A 21,108-nucleotide genomic window follows, 5' to 3' on the forward strand; every position below is an offset into this window, starting at 1 on the left:
ATAGAAAGTTTTTACAAAGAAATAGATGATATGAAGAAGCAAGTGATAATTTTGAGCTGAAAAATAGAATAACTGAAAAGAAAAACTCAGTGGATAGGCTTAACAATGGAATGAAGAAACAGAAGAAAGAATCAATGAAAGGAAGATAGAACAATAGAAATTACCCAGTCTAAACAACAATCTAAAAAAATGTGAACAGAGCCTCAGGGACTTGTGGAGCTATAACAAAAGAGTAAACATTTGTATAAGCTGAAAGGAAAAGTGAAATAGGGCAAGAGCTGAAAAAGTAGTCCAAGGAAATCCAGTTGCAAATTTCAAGAATTCGGCCTGTGTCTTAAACCTATAGATTCCAGAATCTGAGCAAACTACACAACAGGGTAAATTCAAAGAAATCCATATCAACATACATCATAATTAAACTTTTGAAAACTAAAGACAAAAAAAAATCTAGAAAGTAGCCAAAGTAAAATGGGACCTTACTTATATGGAAAAAGACAATTTGAATGGCAGTGCATTTTTTAAATCAGGCCAGAAGGAAGGGATATAATATATTTGAAGTGCCTTAATAAAAGAATTATCAGTCCAGAATCCTATATGTACTGAAAATATCCTTTAGGAATAAAGGGAAAATCAAGAAATTCTCAGATGAAAGAAAACTAAGAAAAATTTGTCACCTGCAGACTCACCCTAAAAGAACAGCTGAAGGAAATTTTCCAAAATAGAAAGAAAACAATAAAACCTGGAACATCAGGAAGGAAGAAAGAATACAGTGAGGAAAAATATGAGTAAATATGTTTTCCCCTATTGAGTTTTCTAACTTAAGTTTGATGGCTGAAGCAAAAATTTTAACACTGTCTTGTGTTTCTAAATGTATGTAGAAAAAATATTCAAAACAATTATAAACAAGGGAAGGTAAAGTGACTTAAAGGAAGATAAGCTTTCTATACTTCTAAAATGATGACACCAGTAGAGTGTGATAACTTAGGTATATGTAGCATAATACCAAGAGAAACCACAAAGAAATACACTCAAATATACTACAGATATATTAAATTGTAATAATAGAAAATGTTCAAAAACTCACAGAAAGGCAAGAAAAGTAAAATAAAGAAGTGAAAAGCAGAGTACAAACAAAAAATAAAGTAGCAGATTTAAGCCCTAAAATATCAAAAATTATAATAAATGTAAATGATCTAAGTGCACCAATTAAAAGAAAGGGATTGGCAAAGAAAATTTAAAAAATATGACCCACTTATTTCTGTCTATTAGAAGATTACCTAAATGTGATATACACAGTTTGAAAATAAAAGGATGAAAAAGATATTAATACATTATGCAAACATTAATCAAAGGAATGCAGGAGTGGCTATGTTAATGTAAGATAAAGCAGACTTCAGGGTGCGAAAATCATCAGAGACAGAAAGGGCTCTTATATAATTAATAAAAGGGTCAATCCACCAAGAACAGATAGAAATCCAAAATGTGTACACACCAAGCAACAGAGCTGCAAAATATGTGAAGCAGAAACTGATGGCACTAAAAGGAAAATTAGACGAATCCACAAGTATGTTTGAGGACTTCAGCACTCCTTTCTCAACAACTGATAGAACAACAAGACAGAAAATCAGAAAGCATATAGAAGAATTTACAACATCAACAAACAATAGTATCTAAACATTTAACGATTACGCCAGCCAACAACAGCAGAATACACATTCTTTTCAAGTGCCCATGGAGCATATATCAAGATAAACCATCTCTTGGGACAAAAAGAAAACTCCAACAAATTTAAAATACTTGAAATCACCCAGTGTTCTCTGACAACAACGGAATCAAAGTAGAAATCAAAAACAGAAAGATAAGAGGAAAATATCTGAATACCTGAAAAATGAACAATACACACATATATAGCTCAGGGGTCAAATAGGAATTCAATGGTATTTTTAAAAATACATTGAACTAAATGAAAAATACAGGATGTAAAAATTTGTGGGACACAGCTAAAGAAGGGCTGAGAAGGAAATGTGTACCAGTAAATGCATATGCTAGAAAAGAAGAAGAGTCCAGCTAAACCTAAAGCAAGCAAAAGAAGAAAATAAAAAGATGAGAGCAGAAATCAGTGAACCTGAAAACAGAAAATCAATAGAGAAATCAATTAAACAAAAGATGGTGTTTTGAAAATTTCAGTAATACTGACAAACTTCTAGTGAGATTGGCAAAGGGAAAAAAAAGGAGACAACACAAATTACCAGTATCAGAAATGAAATAGGAGATATAATTACAGGATCTGCAAGCATCAAAAAGATAATAGGGCTTCCCTGGCGGCACAGTGGTTGAGAGTCCGCCTGCTGATGCAGGGGACACGGGTTCGTGCCCCGATCTGGGAGGATCCCACATGCCGTGGAGCGGTTGGGCCCATAAGCCATGGCCGCTGAGCCTGCGCGTCCGGAGCCTGTGCTCCGCAATGGGAGAGGCCACATCAGTGAGAGGCCCACTTACCACAAAAAAAAAAAAAAAAAGATAATAAAAGCTTCAAACAACTCTGGAAACAGTTTGACAGTTTCCTTAAAAAATTAAACATTCAACTATCATATGACCCAGGCTTTTCACTACTGGGAACTTAACCCAGAGAAATGAAAGCGTATATTCACACAAAAACCAGTCCAGTATACTAATGTTTATAGTAGTTTTATTCATAATGGTCTAAAACTGGAAATAACCCAGATGTCCTTCAATAGGAGAATGGTTAAACAAATTGTGATACATTCATATCATGGAATACTACTCAGCAATAAGAAGAAACAAACTATTGATGCATTCGTCAATCTAAATACAGTTGAATTATGCCAAGTGAAAAAAGTCAGTCTCAAAAGGCTGTATAATGTATTAGTCCATTTATATAACTTTTTGAAATGACAAAATTTTAGAAATAGAGAACAGATCAGTGGTTACCAGGGGTAAGGAAGGGAGTAGATATTGTTCTATAAATTTGCAAGATATTATCATTGGGAGAAACTTGGTAAAAGATATATGATGTCACTATTATTTCCTACAATTTCATGTTACAACTACAATTTTCCTGAACTTTAAAAAATAATTAAAATTTATTGATAAGTATAGCATATATCATAATTCCTTGAAAATTTATAATCTGTCTGTGACGTATGTTCTATGTTAACTTGAGTTTCCCACTATGAACTGAAGGGTATTTGTAGCTCTTGTATAGGAGAAAAAAATTTGTCATCATGTGCCTTTGGAAAATGCTGGCTTAAACACACTTCCCCTTTTCAAGAATTCTCAGAATCTTGAGTATACTTCTTGTGGTTTTTCAAGTGATTGGTAAAATAAACAGCATTTTCCCTAATGTCTTCATCATTGAGACTTAGCTCCTCCTCTCCTCCTCAAAACCCATGCTCAACACATCAGAAAAACATTTTTGAGAGTGGTAATCCATGCAATTTACTTAAGAAAATGCCAATGTCTAGAGAATATGCTATTTGTTACTCCAGCTTTATAATGGAAGCAAGGAAATTCTAAGCAGAAGCAGTAACTTATCAGAAGGCACAAAAGCAAAAAATAATATAGATTTCTGGCATCAGGATTGAGGGCATCTAATGCCATACAAAAAAATAAACTCAAAATGGATTAAAGACCTAAATGTACGGCCAGACACTATAAAACTCTTAGAGGAAAACATAGGCAGAACACTCTAGGACATGAATCACAGCAAGATCCTTTTTGACCCACCTCCTAGAGAAATGGAAATAAAAACAAAATAAACAAATGGGACCTAATGAAACTTAAAAGCTTTTGCACAGCAAAGGAAACCATAAACATGACGAAAAGACAGTTCTGAGAATGGGAGAAAATATTTGCAGATGAATCAACTGACAAAGGATTAATCTCCAAAATTTACAAGCAGCTCATGCAGCTCAATATCAAAGAAACAAACAACCCAATCCAAAAATAGGCAGAAGACCTAAATAGACATTTCTCCAAAGAAGATATACAGATTGCCAACAAACACATGAAAGGATGCTCAACATCACTAATCATTAGAGAAATGCAAATCAAAACTACAATGAGATATCACCTCACACCAGTCAGAATGGCCATCATCCAAAAATCTACAAACAATAAATGGTGGAGAGGATGTGGAGAAAGGGGAACCCTCTTGCACTGTTGGTGGGAATGTAAATTGATACAGCCACTATGGAGAACAATATGGAGGTTCCTTGAAAAACTAAAAATAGAACTAACCATACGACCCAGCAATCCCACTACTGGACATATACACTGAGAAAAACCATAATTCAAAAAAACTCTTGTACCACAACGTTCATTGCAGCTCTATTTACAATAGCCAGGACATGGAAGCAACCTAAGTGTCCATTGACAGATGAATGGATAAAGAAGAAGTGACACACATATACAATGGAATATTAACCATAAAAAGAAACAAAATTGAGTTATTTGTAGTGGGGTGGTTGTACCTCCAGACTGTCATACAGAGTGAAGTAAGTCAGAAAGAGAAAAACAAATACCATATTCTAACACATATATATAGAATCTAAAAAAATTAAAAAAAAATGTTTCTGAAGAACCTAGGGGAAGGACAGGAATAAAGATGCAGACATAGAGAATGGATTTGAGGACACGGGGAGGGGGAAGGGTTAGCTGGGACGAAGTGAGAGAGTGGCATGGACATATATACACTACCAAATGTAAAATAGATAGGTAGCGGGAAGCAGCCGCATAGCACAGGGAGATCAGCTCGGTGCTTTGTGACCACTTAGAGGGGTGGGATAGGGAGGGTGGGAGGGAGGGAGACACAAGAGGGAGGGGATATGGGGATGTATGTATATGTATAGCTGTTTCACTTTGTGATACAGCAGAAACTAACACACCATTGTAAAGCAATTATACTCCAATAAAGATGTTAAAAAATAGTAATAATAAAATACGTGAACAAGAAAAAAAAAGATTGAAGGCATGTGAATGTGCAGAGGGGTTGAAGGAGGAAATCAGGAGGGTGTCAAGTGGCCAGATCATGAAGGAACTTGATTGACAAGCCAGGGAGTTTAGACTTTGTCCTGGAAGCCATAGAGTCTCTACTTAAACCCCTAGGTCCATCCTTTTATTCTACAAATGACAGAATTATTAGAATGACGCATTTAATTATAGCTGTCTAGATTTGACTTTATGAATTCTAAAGCTGTGAGTAGAACTTGCATTAGCCTTTGACTTCAGTGATTATGGAGTACCTATAAATAACGCTTAAATTCAAAATGTCTGCATATTCTCTCGGTGTCCTGTATGGACTAGTAGCTGTGCAGTCATTCTTCCTCAAATCTCCTTATTTTGTAGAAGGAACAGCAACCCCAGAATAATAGAAACAAGACAAAATCCAGTTTTCTGTCTCCCAGCAAAAATCCCTTTGTATTCTCCAGCCTTTCTTTTTTTTTTTTTTTTTTTTTTTTTTTTGCAGTACGTGGGCCTCTCACTGTTGTGGCCTCTCCCGTTGCGGAGCACAGGCTCCAGACGCGCAGGCCCAGCGGCCATGGCTCACGGGCCCAGCCGGTCCGCGGCACGCGGGATCTTCCCAGACCGGGGCACGAACCCGTGTCCCCTGCATCGGCAGGCGGACTCTCAACCACTGCGCCACCAGGGAAGCCCTCTCCAGCCTTTCTTGTGGAGGGATCTTTCAGCCTGTTCTCAAACATAACCCTTAAAGGAATATGGCCCTGCACCTGAACATCTGGAAGAGGGGGCAACCCTGGGATTAATTACAATCCTACACACTGATTAAAAGCATCCCTAATACTTCAGGCTCTGCTATGAAAGCTTTTCATCATGTAACCTCAGTTAGAAAAATTTGGTAAACAGCTCCCATTTCCAACCTGTATTTTGAGCAGATCTGTCAGGAGGAAGGAAAGATGGGCGTTGGCAGTAGGGATTGTTTTTCTGTGGCTTCAGTATAAAATAATCTGGTTTGAATTGTTGTAAAGTACAAAAACACACGGCATTCAGCCATGGATCTTAACTCACAATATCAGTTTGAAAAAATGTTGTTTTCCCTTACAACTCAATGGAGCATCGAGTTGGGCAGCTGGGCCCCATTACCGGAGTCCCCACAAGGGAAATGTCAGCTCAGGCACTGTTTACAATCCTATATTCATTTTTTCTCTAAGGCCTCTTATAGCTCTGTCCACATTTCAAATGACAGGCCTTCAAACTAAAGTCCACTTACACTCTGTCCTGTCACATCCTAAGCTTTCATATCGTAACATCTTTTTTTGGCCGCGCTGCGCAGTTTGTGGCATCTTGGTTCCCCGACCAGGAACTGAACCCGGCCCCAGCAGTGAAAGCGCTGAGTCCTAACCACTGGACCACCAGGGACTTCCCATATCATAACGTTTTTAATACCAGAGACTAGGATAGGTCTTCTCAACCAAAAGTGTACTTGGAGTACTGGAGACTTATGTTACTACATTCCCTGGCCAGGAATGGTGGACATGGACTAATATTAATTTATCCAATGTCATTATAAATGTTCAGAAAACAAATAGGAGTGATTGCAAACTGGTTCCTGCCATAGGAATGGCACCAGATTTCCAGCAAGCCAGACAGGATACATGCACATTATATGCCATGTCTGCACACAAGACCATCTGCACATACTAAGTCTGAAAGTTTCCACTGCTGTTTTTTATTCGAGTTGACCTCTTTGGACCATGAGACAGATGGATCCGCTTCTCCTAGAAGAACCATGTCTCTGACATAAGGCTGTGTCTTTAAGAGAACGTCAGACTCAGGTTTTCTTGAATGCCGCTTCTTTCTCTACGCTCTTCTTAATTCCACGTAGCCCGGAAAGAGTGGAGAAAACATGACTATGTAACTAGAAACACCTAAGATCAAGCCCTTACCCGAAGCAACGTTTATCTTTAGGCAAGATACTTTAACTTTTTCAAGCTATTTCTGTGGTCAGAAAACGGAGCTAAGGATGTCTGTTTTGGTGAATCATTGTGACAATTATGGGACTGTACTTGTAAAACTTCTGGCTTTATAGAGGGTGCTTTCCCTCCATTTGAATAACCCTAAAGGAAACTCTCTCAAAGCCTCTTTGTCTATAATTCTCCTTATATTATCATTGTTTATATACATTATTTAGACAGCACGTAATGAGCTTCTTGAAGAGAGGTGGTTTTTTGGTAAATGATGCAGTAGGTATAAAGGTGTGTTGTGGGACTTCCCTGGTGGCACAGTGGTTAAGGAGCCACCTGCCAATGGGGATCCCTAGTCCAGGAAGATCCCACAAGCCATGTAGCAACTAAGCCCGTGAGCCACAACTACTGAGCCTGTGCTCCAGAGCCTGAGAGCCACAACTACTGAGCCCTTGTGCCATAACTACTGAAGCCCACGTGCCTAGAGTCCATGCTCTGCAACAAAAGAAGCCACTGCAATGAGAAGCACGTGCACTGCAACTAAGAGTAGCCCCTACTCGCCACAACTAGAGAAAGCCCGCGTGCAGCAATGAAGACCCAGTGCAGTCAAAAATAAATAAATTAGTTAAAAAAAAAAAAAAAAGGTGTGTTGTTCCCTGCTTTAAACACAGTGAGTATCATATAGTAGAAATTCAACAAAGGGAGTAAGCAATTGAAGTAATTGGAGACATTTCCTTCCCTCTAATTTGTACCTTGGGTTCTGAGATTCCTGAAGGGAGGGACAATATCTTATTCATCTTTGTACCTTCTGTTCCTAGCACAATGGTCTGCATATTCTTCGTGATCAATACATGTGTTGCTTTGAATAAAACATACTTGGTATTTCTTAGCTCTCTTCCACCCACTCTGATTCTGCGTTGGGTGTATAGGAAGTTCTCAATAGAGCTCAGTGCATCATTTTACTTAATGAACTTGTGGATGCTCTCCTGGGAAGACACAAAACTGATCCTCCAAGTAGCATGCCATTTGAGAGTTACGTAGACACACCGCATTAATTTCACCAATCTTGGAACATACCCAATTTGTATTGTTCTAATTGTACAAGTTGGAAGACAGAGAGGCCAAAATACATACTCAGAGTCACAAGCCTTGTTATTCATGTTATTCATGATTGTTCTCCCTACGGCCTCATCTCTCACTGCAACTCACTTGACCTTTCCTGCATCCCAGCCATACTGTTCTCTCCTGCATCTGTGAACTTGGATGAGCAATTTCAGTTGCCTGCAGTACCCTCATGTGCCGTCTGCTAGACAGCTTCCTGCAAAGCATGACACGAGTTGCATATCTTCTGTGAAATAGTCCCCCAGTTTCCTAAGCAGAGTTAGGCTCTCCTCTCTCCATTCAGCATGACTCTCATGTCACACTTCACAGCACTGGTCCTGTAGTTTCGTAATTTGCTCTTTAGTGAAATCATGAGCTACTTGACAACTTTAATTTTAGGGCACACCAATGCCTGGCACATAGAAGATGTTTGGTAAGAATTTTCCAAATTCAGAGAAAAAGCATAAGTGAGTAGCCAGGAAAAGGAGGAAAGAGAAATTAGCTCAATAAGAAAAAAAAAATTGTGTAAACAACAAACGTATTTTAAAACAAATTTCTCTAATGCCTTAGTTCAATAGTTATTTCTTTACTAATTTAAAAAAATGATATAAATGTATACTGTTTACCAGGAGAAAAAATTTTAACTTTACTGACTAACAAATTTCATATTTTGAAATCTAAAACTCATTTTCCAGAAAAGTTTTCCAGCCTGCTTGTGAATAATTTAACTGTGGCAAAGTGGAAACCAGAAAGCTAAAAAAAATGCTATGTAAAAGTGTTCATCAGATTGGAAAAAAAAAAATCCTTATGTCTGCAGTTTACTTTTAATTCTGTACATGTTTCAAGAAAATTTCAAAACGCCCAAAGAGAACTCAAATCTCTAATTAGTCCACATTTTCTGGTTGTTCAAGCATTTTGTAATTTCCAAGTTCCTAGTTCTAGTAATTTGTCAGTGATCTGAGGATAACACACACACACACACACACACACACACACACACACACACAAAATCTTTCATGAGTCATCTTCAGCTCAGAGCACAGTAGCTATGGAGATAACACTTTTTTCCTGTCTTTGACATTTCAGTTCTCAACTTTAGAAATCTGTCTGCAGTTGGATTAAGTTTAAATATGATGTCAAGTTTTCCACTACTTCATGAGAAAAACATCTCTCCCGAGTTTAAATAAGTCTAATTGTGCTTACTTTTGTGTTAATTTGGGGAATTCCTGGATTCCTTTGCAGAAGGGGGGAAACAGCAGTGGCCTACTGTGGATGATAAGGGGAGAAGAACATTGAGTGAGATGTTTCAGCCACCAGCATTGCTTCTTCATAAGCGAATCAAGATATAGAAGGGTAGGAGGAGCTGAACTGGAGACTTCAGAGATGTTATAGACAGCATTTTGGGTGAGAAATGAAAGAACAGTCATTTTAGTGGGCACTGTATCCTTAGCACCTAAAATACTGCATATAGTAATTGTTCAAAAAATATTTGTTGAACACAGATATAGAGAGCAAATGTGTGGATACTAAGGGGGAAGGGGGGGTGGGAGGAATAGGGAGATTGGGATTGACATATATACACTATTGATACTATGTATAAAATATATAACAAACGAGAACATACTGTATAGCACAGGGAACTCTACCTAATGCACTGTAGTGACCTAAATGGGAAGGAAATCCAGAAAAGAGGGGATATATGTATATCTATAGCTGATTCACTTTGCTGTACAGCAGAAACTAATACAACATTGTAAAGCAACTATACTCCAATAAAAATAATTTTAAAATATATTTATTGAAAAAAAGTAAGTGTATAAGTGATCCTGCTTCACCAGGTAGAGATTAGTATATGTGAATGACAGGAACTTCAAGGAAAGGAAATTTTTGCACAACGATGGAAGCTGTCCTTTTATTTTTCCACCAAAAACAAAAAATGCTTTTGAGTAGTAGAAAGATAAACCATTTCTCTTTTTTATCAATATAACATGAAACAACCCTAGAATTGCTGAAGAGGACTGAGTCCAAAGGTCATTGCCCTCCTCTCTCACCCCTCTTCTGCGCATAAACATCACTATCTCCACACCAGCCATAATGAACAGTTCGGTGACCTTAGGCAAATTCCTTAAAAATCACTGCGTCTTAGTTCTCTTTTCGTACGTGGAAAGAAAGGGGTCTTTCTCTCTTCGCATTATGTATTCTTCCCCATCCTCTCTCCAGTCGTGAGGTATGTTTAAAGGTAATGAAGCATTGGTGTCATGCTATGAGAGGTTATTAATATATAGTTGAGAGTTTCATTTTTACTACTGGTGAACCAATCTAAAGAAGTGAGGCTAAACCTGACTGGGAAGCTTGAAAATAGATGGTGATAATAAGATGTCTGGGGACCCTGGGAGAAAAAAAATAAGGGGAGAGGAAAAGGGAAGAAAAGGAAAGTGAGATTTATGAACGTCTAACTCAGATGATCTAAACAGTGAATAATGGGATGCCTGCACTTGCTTGTGAATGGTCGTGAATAAGACTGGATTCTTTCTGGTACTGAGCAATCCACACTTTTCAGGCATAAGTGTAGAGTTACGCAAAGTGGAGAAAAGAGTACAAGTAGAAATTACTAACACCATATCTGGTTTTCTTCTCCTTCCTGGGAGTATGGGAAGACTTCCCAGATTCCCTTGCAGTTAGGCTGAGGTCATGTGACCAATCCTGGCCAGTGGGCTGTGAGAAGCATCACTTCCAAGGGGAGGCTTTTAGAGGAGCAAGGATGAATTCTTGATGCAGCCATCAAGTAACACAGGGCTCCCCCATCCCCCAGGCCGCAGACCGTTACTGGTCTTCAGCCTGTTAGGACCCAGGCTGCACAGAAGGAGGTGAGTGGCAGGTGAATGTGCAGAGCTTCATCTGTCCCTCCCCTTCATTCCCCATCACTCACATTACCAACTGAACCATCCCCCTTACCCCCACCCCATCCGTCCATGGAAAAATTGTCTTCCATGAAACTGGTCCCTGGTGCCAAAAATATTGGGGACCGCTGAAGTAAAACACATGTTGATGTCAGAGCCACAGGGTGGAAGCACCCTGGCTCCTTGCATTACCACATAAAAAGCTGTCTAGAAGAGTCGCCTGTCTCCCATCAAATTGGTGTGAGTAAGAAACAAACTTGTTGTATAAAGCCATTGAGAGTTAGGGGTATGTTTGTCTGCATCACAGACTCGCCTGTTCTAACTGGTTCACTTAAATAGCTGTCATAAGAATTAAATAAGAAAGTATTTTTCAGGTGTTCAGTAAAGTATGCTAAATGTTATTTGTCAATAATTTGGATGAAAAGCTTTCTTGTGGCAAGATTTTATTTTCAAATATCTCTATAAATACATGCTAAAGAAAATGTTCCAGACAATACTTGCTGTGGCTTTTCATAAAGGAATTGTGTCACATTTAGCTTCACATCATCGCTGATGGTATGATAAGAACGAGCATGAATTTTTGGACTCTAACAGACTCATGTGCCAATCTCACCTCTGTCATTTACTGGCTTGGAATTTTGGATAAACTAATCAAATTTCCTAAGCTTCAGATGTTTCATCTGTGAGATGTGGTAGCAGGAGGTGTGGGGGGAGAGAAAAATGTCTGTATTGGATCATTGTGAGAATGAAAATAAAAGTGTATGTGCCCAGTAAATTCCAGTGCTCTATACATAAGATCGAAGTACTAACAGTGGGCAATATTCAATTAACATTAAGTATTTTCTGCTTACTACAAATCGGAGTGAAGGATAAAAGTAAATAGCTGACAAATACATCTGGTCTTTGTATAATCTTATTCTCTGGAATACAAAAAGGAGAAAAGAGTGAGAAACCAAGTCAGTAGAAGGTTCTGGTTATGAGCCACCTTAAGAGAAAGTTTGAGAAGGACATAGCTGTCTTTCCATTGAAGCTCCATTGGCCAAGTCCAATGTTGACATTACCTAGTCAAGAATACAGACTTTAAAGATTGAATTATATTTAGACAATTAAAACTAGCCTAGCTGAGTGATGTGAATAAAGGTCGTCCTCTGGGGCCAAGATGTAGCTGTCATCAATCATAAACAGACATAAGCCCAGGATGTAGTGGATCTTTGCAGAAAATATTTATGTCGGTTACTATGCACTTGGGTTTTGTGGGATACGTCTATTTTTCCAATAGTTAATGACATGGACATGATATTTAATGTGCTCAGATTAGCTCTTAACTATTTTCTCTCTCCCTTTTTTTCCTTTTCTTTCTTCTTTCCTTTCTCCTTTTCTCTTTCTCTTCCTTCCTTCCTTATAATGACCTGTTCCCATATATTTTGCCTACCTATTCCCAGTTTTGGATACACAAAATGGCTAATATTCTTAGATTCTTTCCTTACCCTAATTCCTGGCTTTGAATTAAATGTTTTTAAAAACTTTATAAAGTGTCAGGATGATCCTTAACATGCCCTGCTTAGTTGTTTGGTTACGTTATCCCTGGCTGGTATTCAATTCTAGCCCCAGATTCCAAAGTAACTTCTAAAATTTTATCTTTAACTGATATCCTAGAAATAGTGAATAAAAAACTTTGGAAATACTTCAGAGTTCTTTTTATAGATGAGGAATCTGAGACTCATTTTATGTGATCCAGGGCTACTGGGTTGACAGAACTAAGACCCATCCAAATCCCAGGATTCCAGTGACCCCATTTCTAATCATAATTAACCATGCCTACATCTCCTACAGGGTAAAATATGTTTAAAAAGGCACAGGCATAGACCAATGTAATAAACACTGCTTTCTTGGTCCACTTCTCCAAGTACAGTCATCTCTGTTAGCTAGTGACATCATAATCCTCCAACTTAAAACCTTTTCCAGGTTAAAATGAAACTCCTTTGGATTTTTTAGTTTTTATATCTTAGCGTGATTTAATTTGTGATAATCTCATGAAGATATTCCTGGATGAGAAAAGAGGAGAAGAGCACTAATCAGGGAGAGAAGAGAAAGTCACAAATACCAAGTCTTTGAGTAAAAATACCAAGAGCAAACTTTGTCAGCATTTGCCTGGAGCCAACTCAACATTTAATAACCATACCTGTATTCACTTTATTTATCAAGCTTTTCCCTACTAAATGCAAATCACTATCCTAGGTACTGTGGTAAAACAGAGTTTAGTAGAGAATGGTTAGAAATTTATGGGACCTTACAGCTAAGATGCCAGCCTATCTCATGCCATTGAAGTAACACAATGATAAAACAGAACAAAATGCTTATAACACGGGACAATACACAACACTCTTAGGGAGTAGAGGGATTGATTTTAGTAGGGAAATGGTGGAGATGGGAAAGAATTCCTTGAGGATGTAACCTTTAAACAGGACCTTTTAGAGTCAACAGCAAGGAAGAGGAATTTTGAAGCTGAGAGCAGGCCATACCTAAATGTCCATTCAGCATCTTACAAATATTTCTTGTGTTCTTTGCTGAACCTCAAGCATATGGCAAAAAAAGACGTTAACCTTGACTCAAGGAATTTTCTGTCTCATATAAGCCATTGGAGAAAACCATTTAATATGAGGTAGCAGGAAGTGAACAAGAACACGGGGTTAGCTTATTTTGCTCACGACAAACGCACGTCCAGTTTTTTCTCTGTTGATGGTGTTTCTTGGATTGTATTTCTCTTGTCTTCGATGATGGTAAAGGAGACAGCGTGCAGAGTGTAGGCTTTTTTTTTTTTTTGCGGTACGCGGGCCTCTCACCGCTGTGGCCTCTCCCGTCGCAGAGCACAAGCTCCGGACGCGCAGGCTCAGCGGCCATGGCTCACAGGCGCAGCCGCTCCGCGGCATGCGGGATCCTTCCGGACCGGGGCACGAACCCGCGTCCCCTGCATTGGCAGGCGGACTCTCAACCACTGCGCCACCAGGGAAGCCCCAGAGTGTAGGCTTTTTTATTCAGACCTGTTTTGCCTCCCTATACTCTTTCCTCTTTATGCTCAGGCCACAGGGGTGATCATTCCTCTCTAGAATGAGTTTTCTAGTCCTTCTTTTGTCAGAAGCTATCCGCACAAGTTGGGTTTTTTTTTTTGTTTTTCTTTTGCGGTACGCGGGCCTCTCACTGTCGTGCCCTCTCCCGTCGCGGAGCACAGGCTCCGGACGCGCAGGCTCAGCGGCCATGGCTCACGGGCCCAACCGCTCCGTGGCTTGTGGGATCCTCCCGGACCGGGGCACGAACCCGTGTCCCCCACATCGGCAGGCGGACTCTCAACCACTGCGCCACCAGGGAAGCCCTCCTCACAAGTTTTGATGGTTTAATCCTGTTGGAAAAATTGTTCCTGGGAGCCCCAGACTAGGCTCTTGTTGTTTAGGTACTGTTTGGGTAGTGTTCCTGAATAACTGACCCAGAGTATGTGGTTTATGGTTTGGTCCCTTGGGATACCCTGTGCCTTAATGCTCTGTGACATCAGAGGACTCACCACACCTCTCTGAACTTCAGTTTCCCTACCTGTATAGTGAAGATAACTTGATGTGTGTGTGTGTGCGTATGTGTACAATCTGTAGAAGAAAAGTAGCTGCTCTGAAAATTAGAAAATCTCAAATCTATCCCTGTCTGTATCCCTAATTTTCATTGGGAAAATCATGTTACACTGTGTAATGCCTAAGTTTTCTATTTAAGGGGAAATATAGGAAGACTAAACTTGAAACTGATCAACAATGCAATCAAATAAACCAATTTGGTAAGGAGACAAGGATAGAAAGAGGCCAACGGACTGCTTGACTGATTACTTGATTCAGTTGGTCAGACTAATCAGAACCATCCGTCTAGTAGTCAAGGGTGTGCACACATATCAAAACAATTTCAGGAAAGGACTTCGGAACATCTGCTTATTTGGACTAGTATAGACAAATATATATAGTAATATGGACTAAATGCTTTGATATCTTTTAATCCTAGTTAAAGCTTTTAGGGGAAAAAAACACAGTATAATGAAATCCATGGGCTTTATTAAGCCTTAGAGAGTGACAAAATTGTGTCCCTACATATTTATTTAAAAATTCTGATGTCCATTCACAATCCAAATACAAACTGATCATTTGTGTTTCTTCTTTTTCTTTATATGAGGGCAAAGGGACTGTGATAATAATAAAGATAACGAAGAAGAAGCAAAAAGAAAGAAAGGACCCTCTCTCCTTTCTGCTCCACTTAGCATGTCTTGTCTTATTCTCATTACCTTGTTCCTCTCTCCCCATTCTTCTCCAGACTAACTTTTGGGTTTTCATTTCCTGGAAGAGAATTCATCTGTTTTTCTCTTTGGTCACTTTATAAATCCCCACAAAGGTACTCCGATGTCTCAGCTGGCATTACAGCCTCATCTTTGGTTCAGGCATCAGTGGCCTCCGACTAGTTCACAGCTGCTGGGACTCAGCATGTGAGTGGAAAAGAGAAGCAGGCTTTAGCAGACAGCCTATGATGCATCTACTAAAGTTTGACTCTGGTTACAGAGCAAGTTCACTGTTGAACAGGGATTGGAGCTTAAGTCTGTCTGAAGTCCAAGATGTCTTTACCACACAATAATGCCATTATGCTTTTGAGTTTGAAGAAAGACCATAAAAATGTCTCCATACCTCAGTGGGCATCTAAACTTCAATTAGGGAGACAAGCTAAATTAATCTTAGGCTAGGTATTTACGCAGGGCACAAGTGTTGGGTTTCCATTTCATGATTACCATGCTGGTAAACATAATAATTACAATAATAACAATGGTGATGATGATAATGATGATAACAGCAACACCAATCCACATTTATAGAACTTTTATAATGTGTCAGGCATTCTCCAAAACTTTTTACATGTACTAACTGGATAAGCCCTCTCAACGACTCTAAGTTCGGTATTATCCAGTGATCTCCCTTTTACAGATAAGAAAACTGAGACACAGTGAGGAGAGTGGAAGATATCAGGCATTTTCATTTCACTCAATCTTTTATTGGAAATTTTTTAATGAACACTTGATAACTTAATTGTAAACAAGACAACGTAAAATATGATGTATCCGTTTTATGGCCCAGAGGAAGGTTTTAACAATTACCTCAGATATAGGTGCTTACAGTTCACTATAGGCTTTATTAAAAAAAAAAAAAAGTCATCCAAACCATCACAGAAAGAACAGAAGAATATCCCACCCCCATTCTTTGATAACATCACTGAAAACTGAAGTCACCGCCCCCGCATGGCTGGCATCAGTTCTCAAGTCAGCAGTATTGGTCTCTGAAGATTCCAGAAGAGGGAAGCCATGGAGCACTGGAGTGTTATATGAGTTTCCTAGGGCTGCCATACAGATTACCACAAATTTGGTGGCTTTAAACAATGAAATGTATTCCGGCACAGTTCTGGAGCCCGGAAGTCTGAAATCAAGTTGTCAGCGGGAGCAAGCTTCCTCTGAAGGCTGCAAGGGAGGCTCTTCCATTGCCTCTTCCAGTTGCCGGTGGCTCCAGGCATTTCTCGGCTTGTGCTGCACATATTGTCCCCACTATCCTTGGAGGTAGGACCCGCTGGGGTAATTGAGGATGCTCTTATCTCACAACATTTAATGTAATTACATCTGCAAAGAACTTTTTTCCAAATAAAGTCACATTTATAGGTTTTGGAGGTAGGACATGGACATACTTTGGGGTTGGGGAGGTACCATGCAACCCACTATAAATAATTAGGGAAGTTCTTCTAAGAACTTAGTGGTGTTCAAAACACAATTCTAAATAGTTTACTTATTGATATCATGGAGGTAATTTCCCAGAGCTTCACAATGAATGCCCTGGGGCCATTATCAAATAAAGGACCCTGACCTAAGAAGATAAAAAAATCTTGAGCAAGGGAGAGGCTTATTTTGAATTAATAGGACAAGAATAGAGTAGACCTGGGCTTCCCTGGTGGCACAGTGGTTAAGAGTCCGCCTGCCAATGCAGGGGACACGGGTTCAAGCCCTGGTCTGGGACGATCATACAAGCCGCGGAGCAACTAAGCCTGATGTGCCACAACTACCGAGCCTGTGCTCTAGAGCCCGCGAGCCACAATGACTGAAGCCCGCGCCTAGAGCCCATGCTCCCTGACAAGAGAAGCCACCGCAGTGAGAAGCCCAAGTACTGCAATGAAGAGTAGCCCCCGCTCTCTGCAACTAGAGAAAGCTCGCACGCAGGAATGAAGACCCAACACAGCCAAAAAAAATAATAAATTAATTAAAAAAAAAAGAATAGAGTAGATCTGTAAACTTCCACTCTCTCTCTCTAAAATAAAGTACTTTTTAACGACAACTTTGAATTGGCGAAACACTCACTCAAACTTAATTAAGATCATATGTTTTAGTTTTTACTCTTTGACAGGCTTTAAAATGTCATTCAGATGTGTTAACTTGGCAAAAAGAGGAAAATAAAACTGTGGGGAAAATGAGTAAAAGATTTAAAAAATGAAAAAGGGAAATAAGTTTTAAGGATAAAGATAGATTTGTATATTATTTGCACTACTGGAACATGCATTCTCACTTATCGTCTACATTTTTCAGCTCATACATCTTTGCGTATCAGAAATCTTAAAATCTCAAGAAATTTTCATTGATTTAAAACTGGAAATAGTTTGAGTCCTTATAGAAAAGATGAGGTTATGGTTGTGTGGATATAATAATGCCTTTGAGAAATAACCTGAAGATTTATCTGAATATCTGTTACTGTTGAGTGAATGTTTGTGTTCCCCCAAAATTCATAGTTTGAAATCCTAACCCCCAATGTAATGGTATTAGGAAGTGGGGCCTTGGGAAGATGAATAGGTCAGGATGGTTCAGCTCTCATTAATGGAATTAGTGACCTTATAAAAGAGACCCCAGAAAGCTCTCTCCCTCTTTTACCACGTGAGGACACAGGAAGAAGACGGCCCTCTATGAATCAGGAATTGGGCTCCCACCATGTAAGGAATCTGTTGGCACCTTGATCTTGGACTTCCCAGGCTCCAGAAATGTGAGAAATGAGTTTCTGTTATTGATAAGCCACCTGGTAGATGGTAATTTGTTATACAGCGTGAATGGACTAAGACATCTGTGAATCTCTAGTTGGAGTGGTTAGAGGGTGGTAAGAGCTTGGCAAGATGCTGGGGCATTTTGTTCCTTGTTCTTGGAAAACAGCATTTCCCAAAGCATGGTCTATAAAACAGCTGCATAATATTCCGTTCTTTAATTCTAACACATACCCAGCCCTGATTTTATTTTATTATTTTTGCGGTACGCGGGCCTCTCACTGTTGTGGCCTCTCCCGTTGCGGAGCACAGGCTCCAGACGCGCAGGCTCAGTGGCCATGGCTCACGGGCCCAGCCGCTCCGCGGCATGTGGGATCTTCCCAGACCGGGGCACGAACCCGCGTCCCCTGCATTGGCAGGCGGACTCTCAACCACTGCACCACCAGGGAAGCCCCCCAGCCCTGATTTTAACGTCTCTGAAATTAGGCTGCATGTTACATGTTACACAATGTCAAAGGATATTTGTTAGCAACTAGGCCTTGATTGGACAGTCTTAGCTGTGCATGGATGAGACCTTTCATCTGGTGATCACTTCAGTCGGCTTATCTGCATTTGTCGTACCTCTTGTGGCTAGATTTAACTTGAGTCCTCAATTGTTGCTTATAAAAGATTACATTTTCATGTTGCATTGACATGAACATTTTTATGAAGGCAGAATTTTGACAGTCAAATGACAAGAAATCCAATTTAAGGTGGTAGACGTTGCCAGACTCCTGAAGTAGTAGATCATAAAATGTTGAAAGCTGGGAGAAGTTGATGTGATTTATTTAGTCATTGAAATGTTTTATCTGTCAAAGTCTTCCAGTTGAATTCCAAGCGATGCCGATTAACTTCTAGAGAGACACACTTAAATTAAATATGTAATCGGAAAAGCATATAAAACCCTAAAAGCCTTTCATATAATATAGAATTATAATGTCAGTCCTGAAGGTGTTAAATAAGTCAATATGATGTGCATAATTTATGAAAAACAACATGTCAATCTGACGTTGAACCCCATAGGCTGATGAAATCTTCCTCTTAGGATTTCAAAAGGTGTACTAGTTTACTAAAATCTCTTAAATATCCATAACAAAGAAATATACTTAGCTTTGTTTCCACCATCATTTCTGAACATATGTGAAACTAGGACTCCCCCTACCCCCCCCCCCACACACACACCAGCTACTACCATTTACCAGTACTGCATCCTGGTGAACACACCTTAAGGCATATTACCCTATGGAAAGATGATTATGTTTTTTTACCTGATCTTAAATTTGTAAATGGTAAAGTCACAGATACAACTGAAAGAATAGAAGGCTGTAATTCAGAAGATGCTACTGCTATTTTTTCATTAATTTGCTTTATAATCATGAGCAGGACCCTCCTCTTTCTCTGCACTGGTTTCCCCATCTCTTTAATAAAAATACATCAGTTGTACAAAATAATACACAATTCCCTTTACTGCCCTACCCTTCGATGCCTGCAATGAGGTCCATTAGATGGGGATAGAATGCAGTCATCTTTGGTTAAACGTACTCTTGCAAATCATTTTTGTGAAACATAAAACCACAGCTTATTCTGTGGTTTTCAAGAATAATACATGAATTTATTTGATAATTTTTCTTTTAGATCAGTCACCCATCTAATGCCACATTCTGAGAGTCGTATGCCAGCCACCACAGGGAGAGCTATGAAATCAAATGTATAATTCAGTGTTTATTTATCAAATTCCTTTCATGTGCTGACCCTATTCTTTGCATTGAGTAGAGCCGTCTGAGGCCACAAGGAGGGGAGCGTGGCTCTTGAATGCTTGGCCACATATTCCACGTTGGTGGTGGTGGTGCTGTTGATGGTGGTGGTTCTCCTCTCCTTCTTCATCCTTGTCATCATCATCACCATCACATCTCACCTCCAGTTCACCTTCTATATTACTTCCTATAAGATGTGATTCTGGCATGCCCCTGCTTAACACTTTAGATGCTTCCCAGCACCCCAGGGATGAAGTCCGATCTCCTTGCATGGTTTATGAGAACTTTTTTCCCTTTTCATTCTCCTCTCTTGCCATTTTCCCACCAACCACTCTATATTCCAGCCACGAATGATCTTTCAATGGGCTATACTCTCTTCCACCTCTACGCTCTGAACATGCTGTTTCTTTATCCAAGGCTGTTGTCTCCAACCCTACCTTCCCCCTTCACTACCTCCATTGGGTTATTTTTTCAAAAAGGTCACTTCCTGTGGGTAAATTGATAGTGCCTTGATCACCAATACTGCACTAGGTAGCGCTCCTATCAGCTCCTACAGCAGCTCACACTTTCCCTAATATGACACTGTCAACAGTCTGTTGTAATTGCCTTTTTCCTAGTGTATCTCCCACTGAATTTCAGCCTTTGGGGTGGCTTTTCAGCTGGATGACTTCAGGTGGTATAAACGTCCTGTTAAACTCCAGAGCTCTGTTCAGCAGTGTGACCAGATCTGAAGTCTACTGTCCAGAGCATAGATATGAGAAGATGAAGGAACCAGACTGTTCTGAGTCACTGTAGATGACATGACATTTTCAATCCCACCTATCCAATGCGATAGCAAGACACACCTCCAGCAATGCACTGTACGGACAAAGCCCAAACAGCTGGAACAAATGTCGTGCTCCAGAAACAACCCTCAGTTGCCCATGGGCTGGCTTACATCCCAGACTACTCTTATCTATTCTAGAGATCTGAAGATTTCTCTTTACTGTTCTGTCTTCCCTCTGACACACATGTCAACTGACCACATGTTTGTCTGCCTGGAGAGTGAGCTTCTCTCCCCTCCTACCACCAAACACAGCTTTCCTTCTGAAGCTGTGAGTCAAGCTAACTGCTTGGCAATCTCTGGTATTAGAATCATAAGGCACCATGTGTGAAGATCACAGGATCTAGAAAGCCAGTTCTTTTTGTAACTACAATTTATTTACTAATGAAAAGGTAATGATGAAAAATGGTGACTTTTTCTAAGGGTCCACTGTGATCTAGGCACCTTGAATACATTATATAATTAAT

The sequence above is a fragment of the Delphinus delphis genome, chromosome 6 (genome assembly GCF_949987515.2).
Source record: "Delphinus delphis chromosome 6, mDelDel1.2, whole genome shotgun sequence".
Lineage (NCBI taxonomy): Eukaryota > Metazoa > Chordata > Mammalia > Artiodactyla > Delphinidae > Delphinus > Delphinus delphis.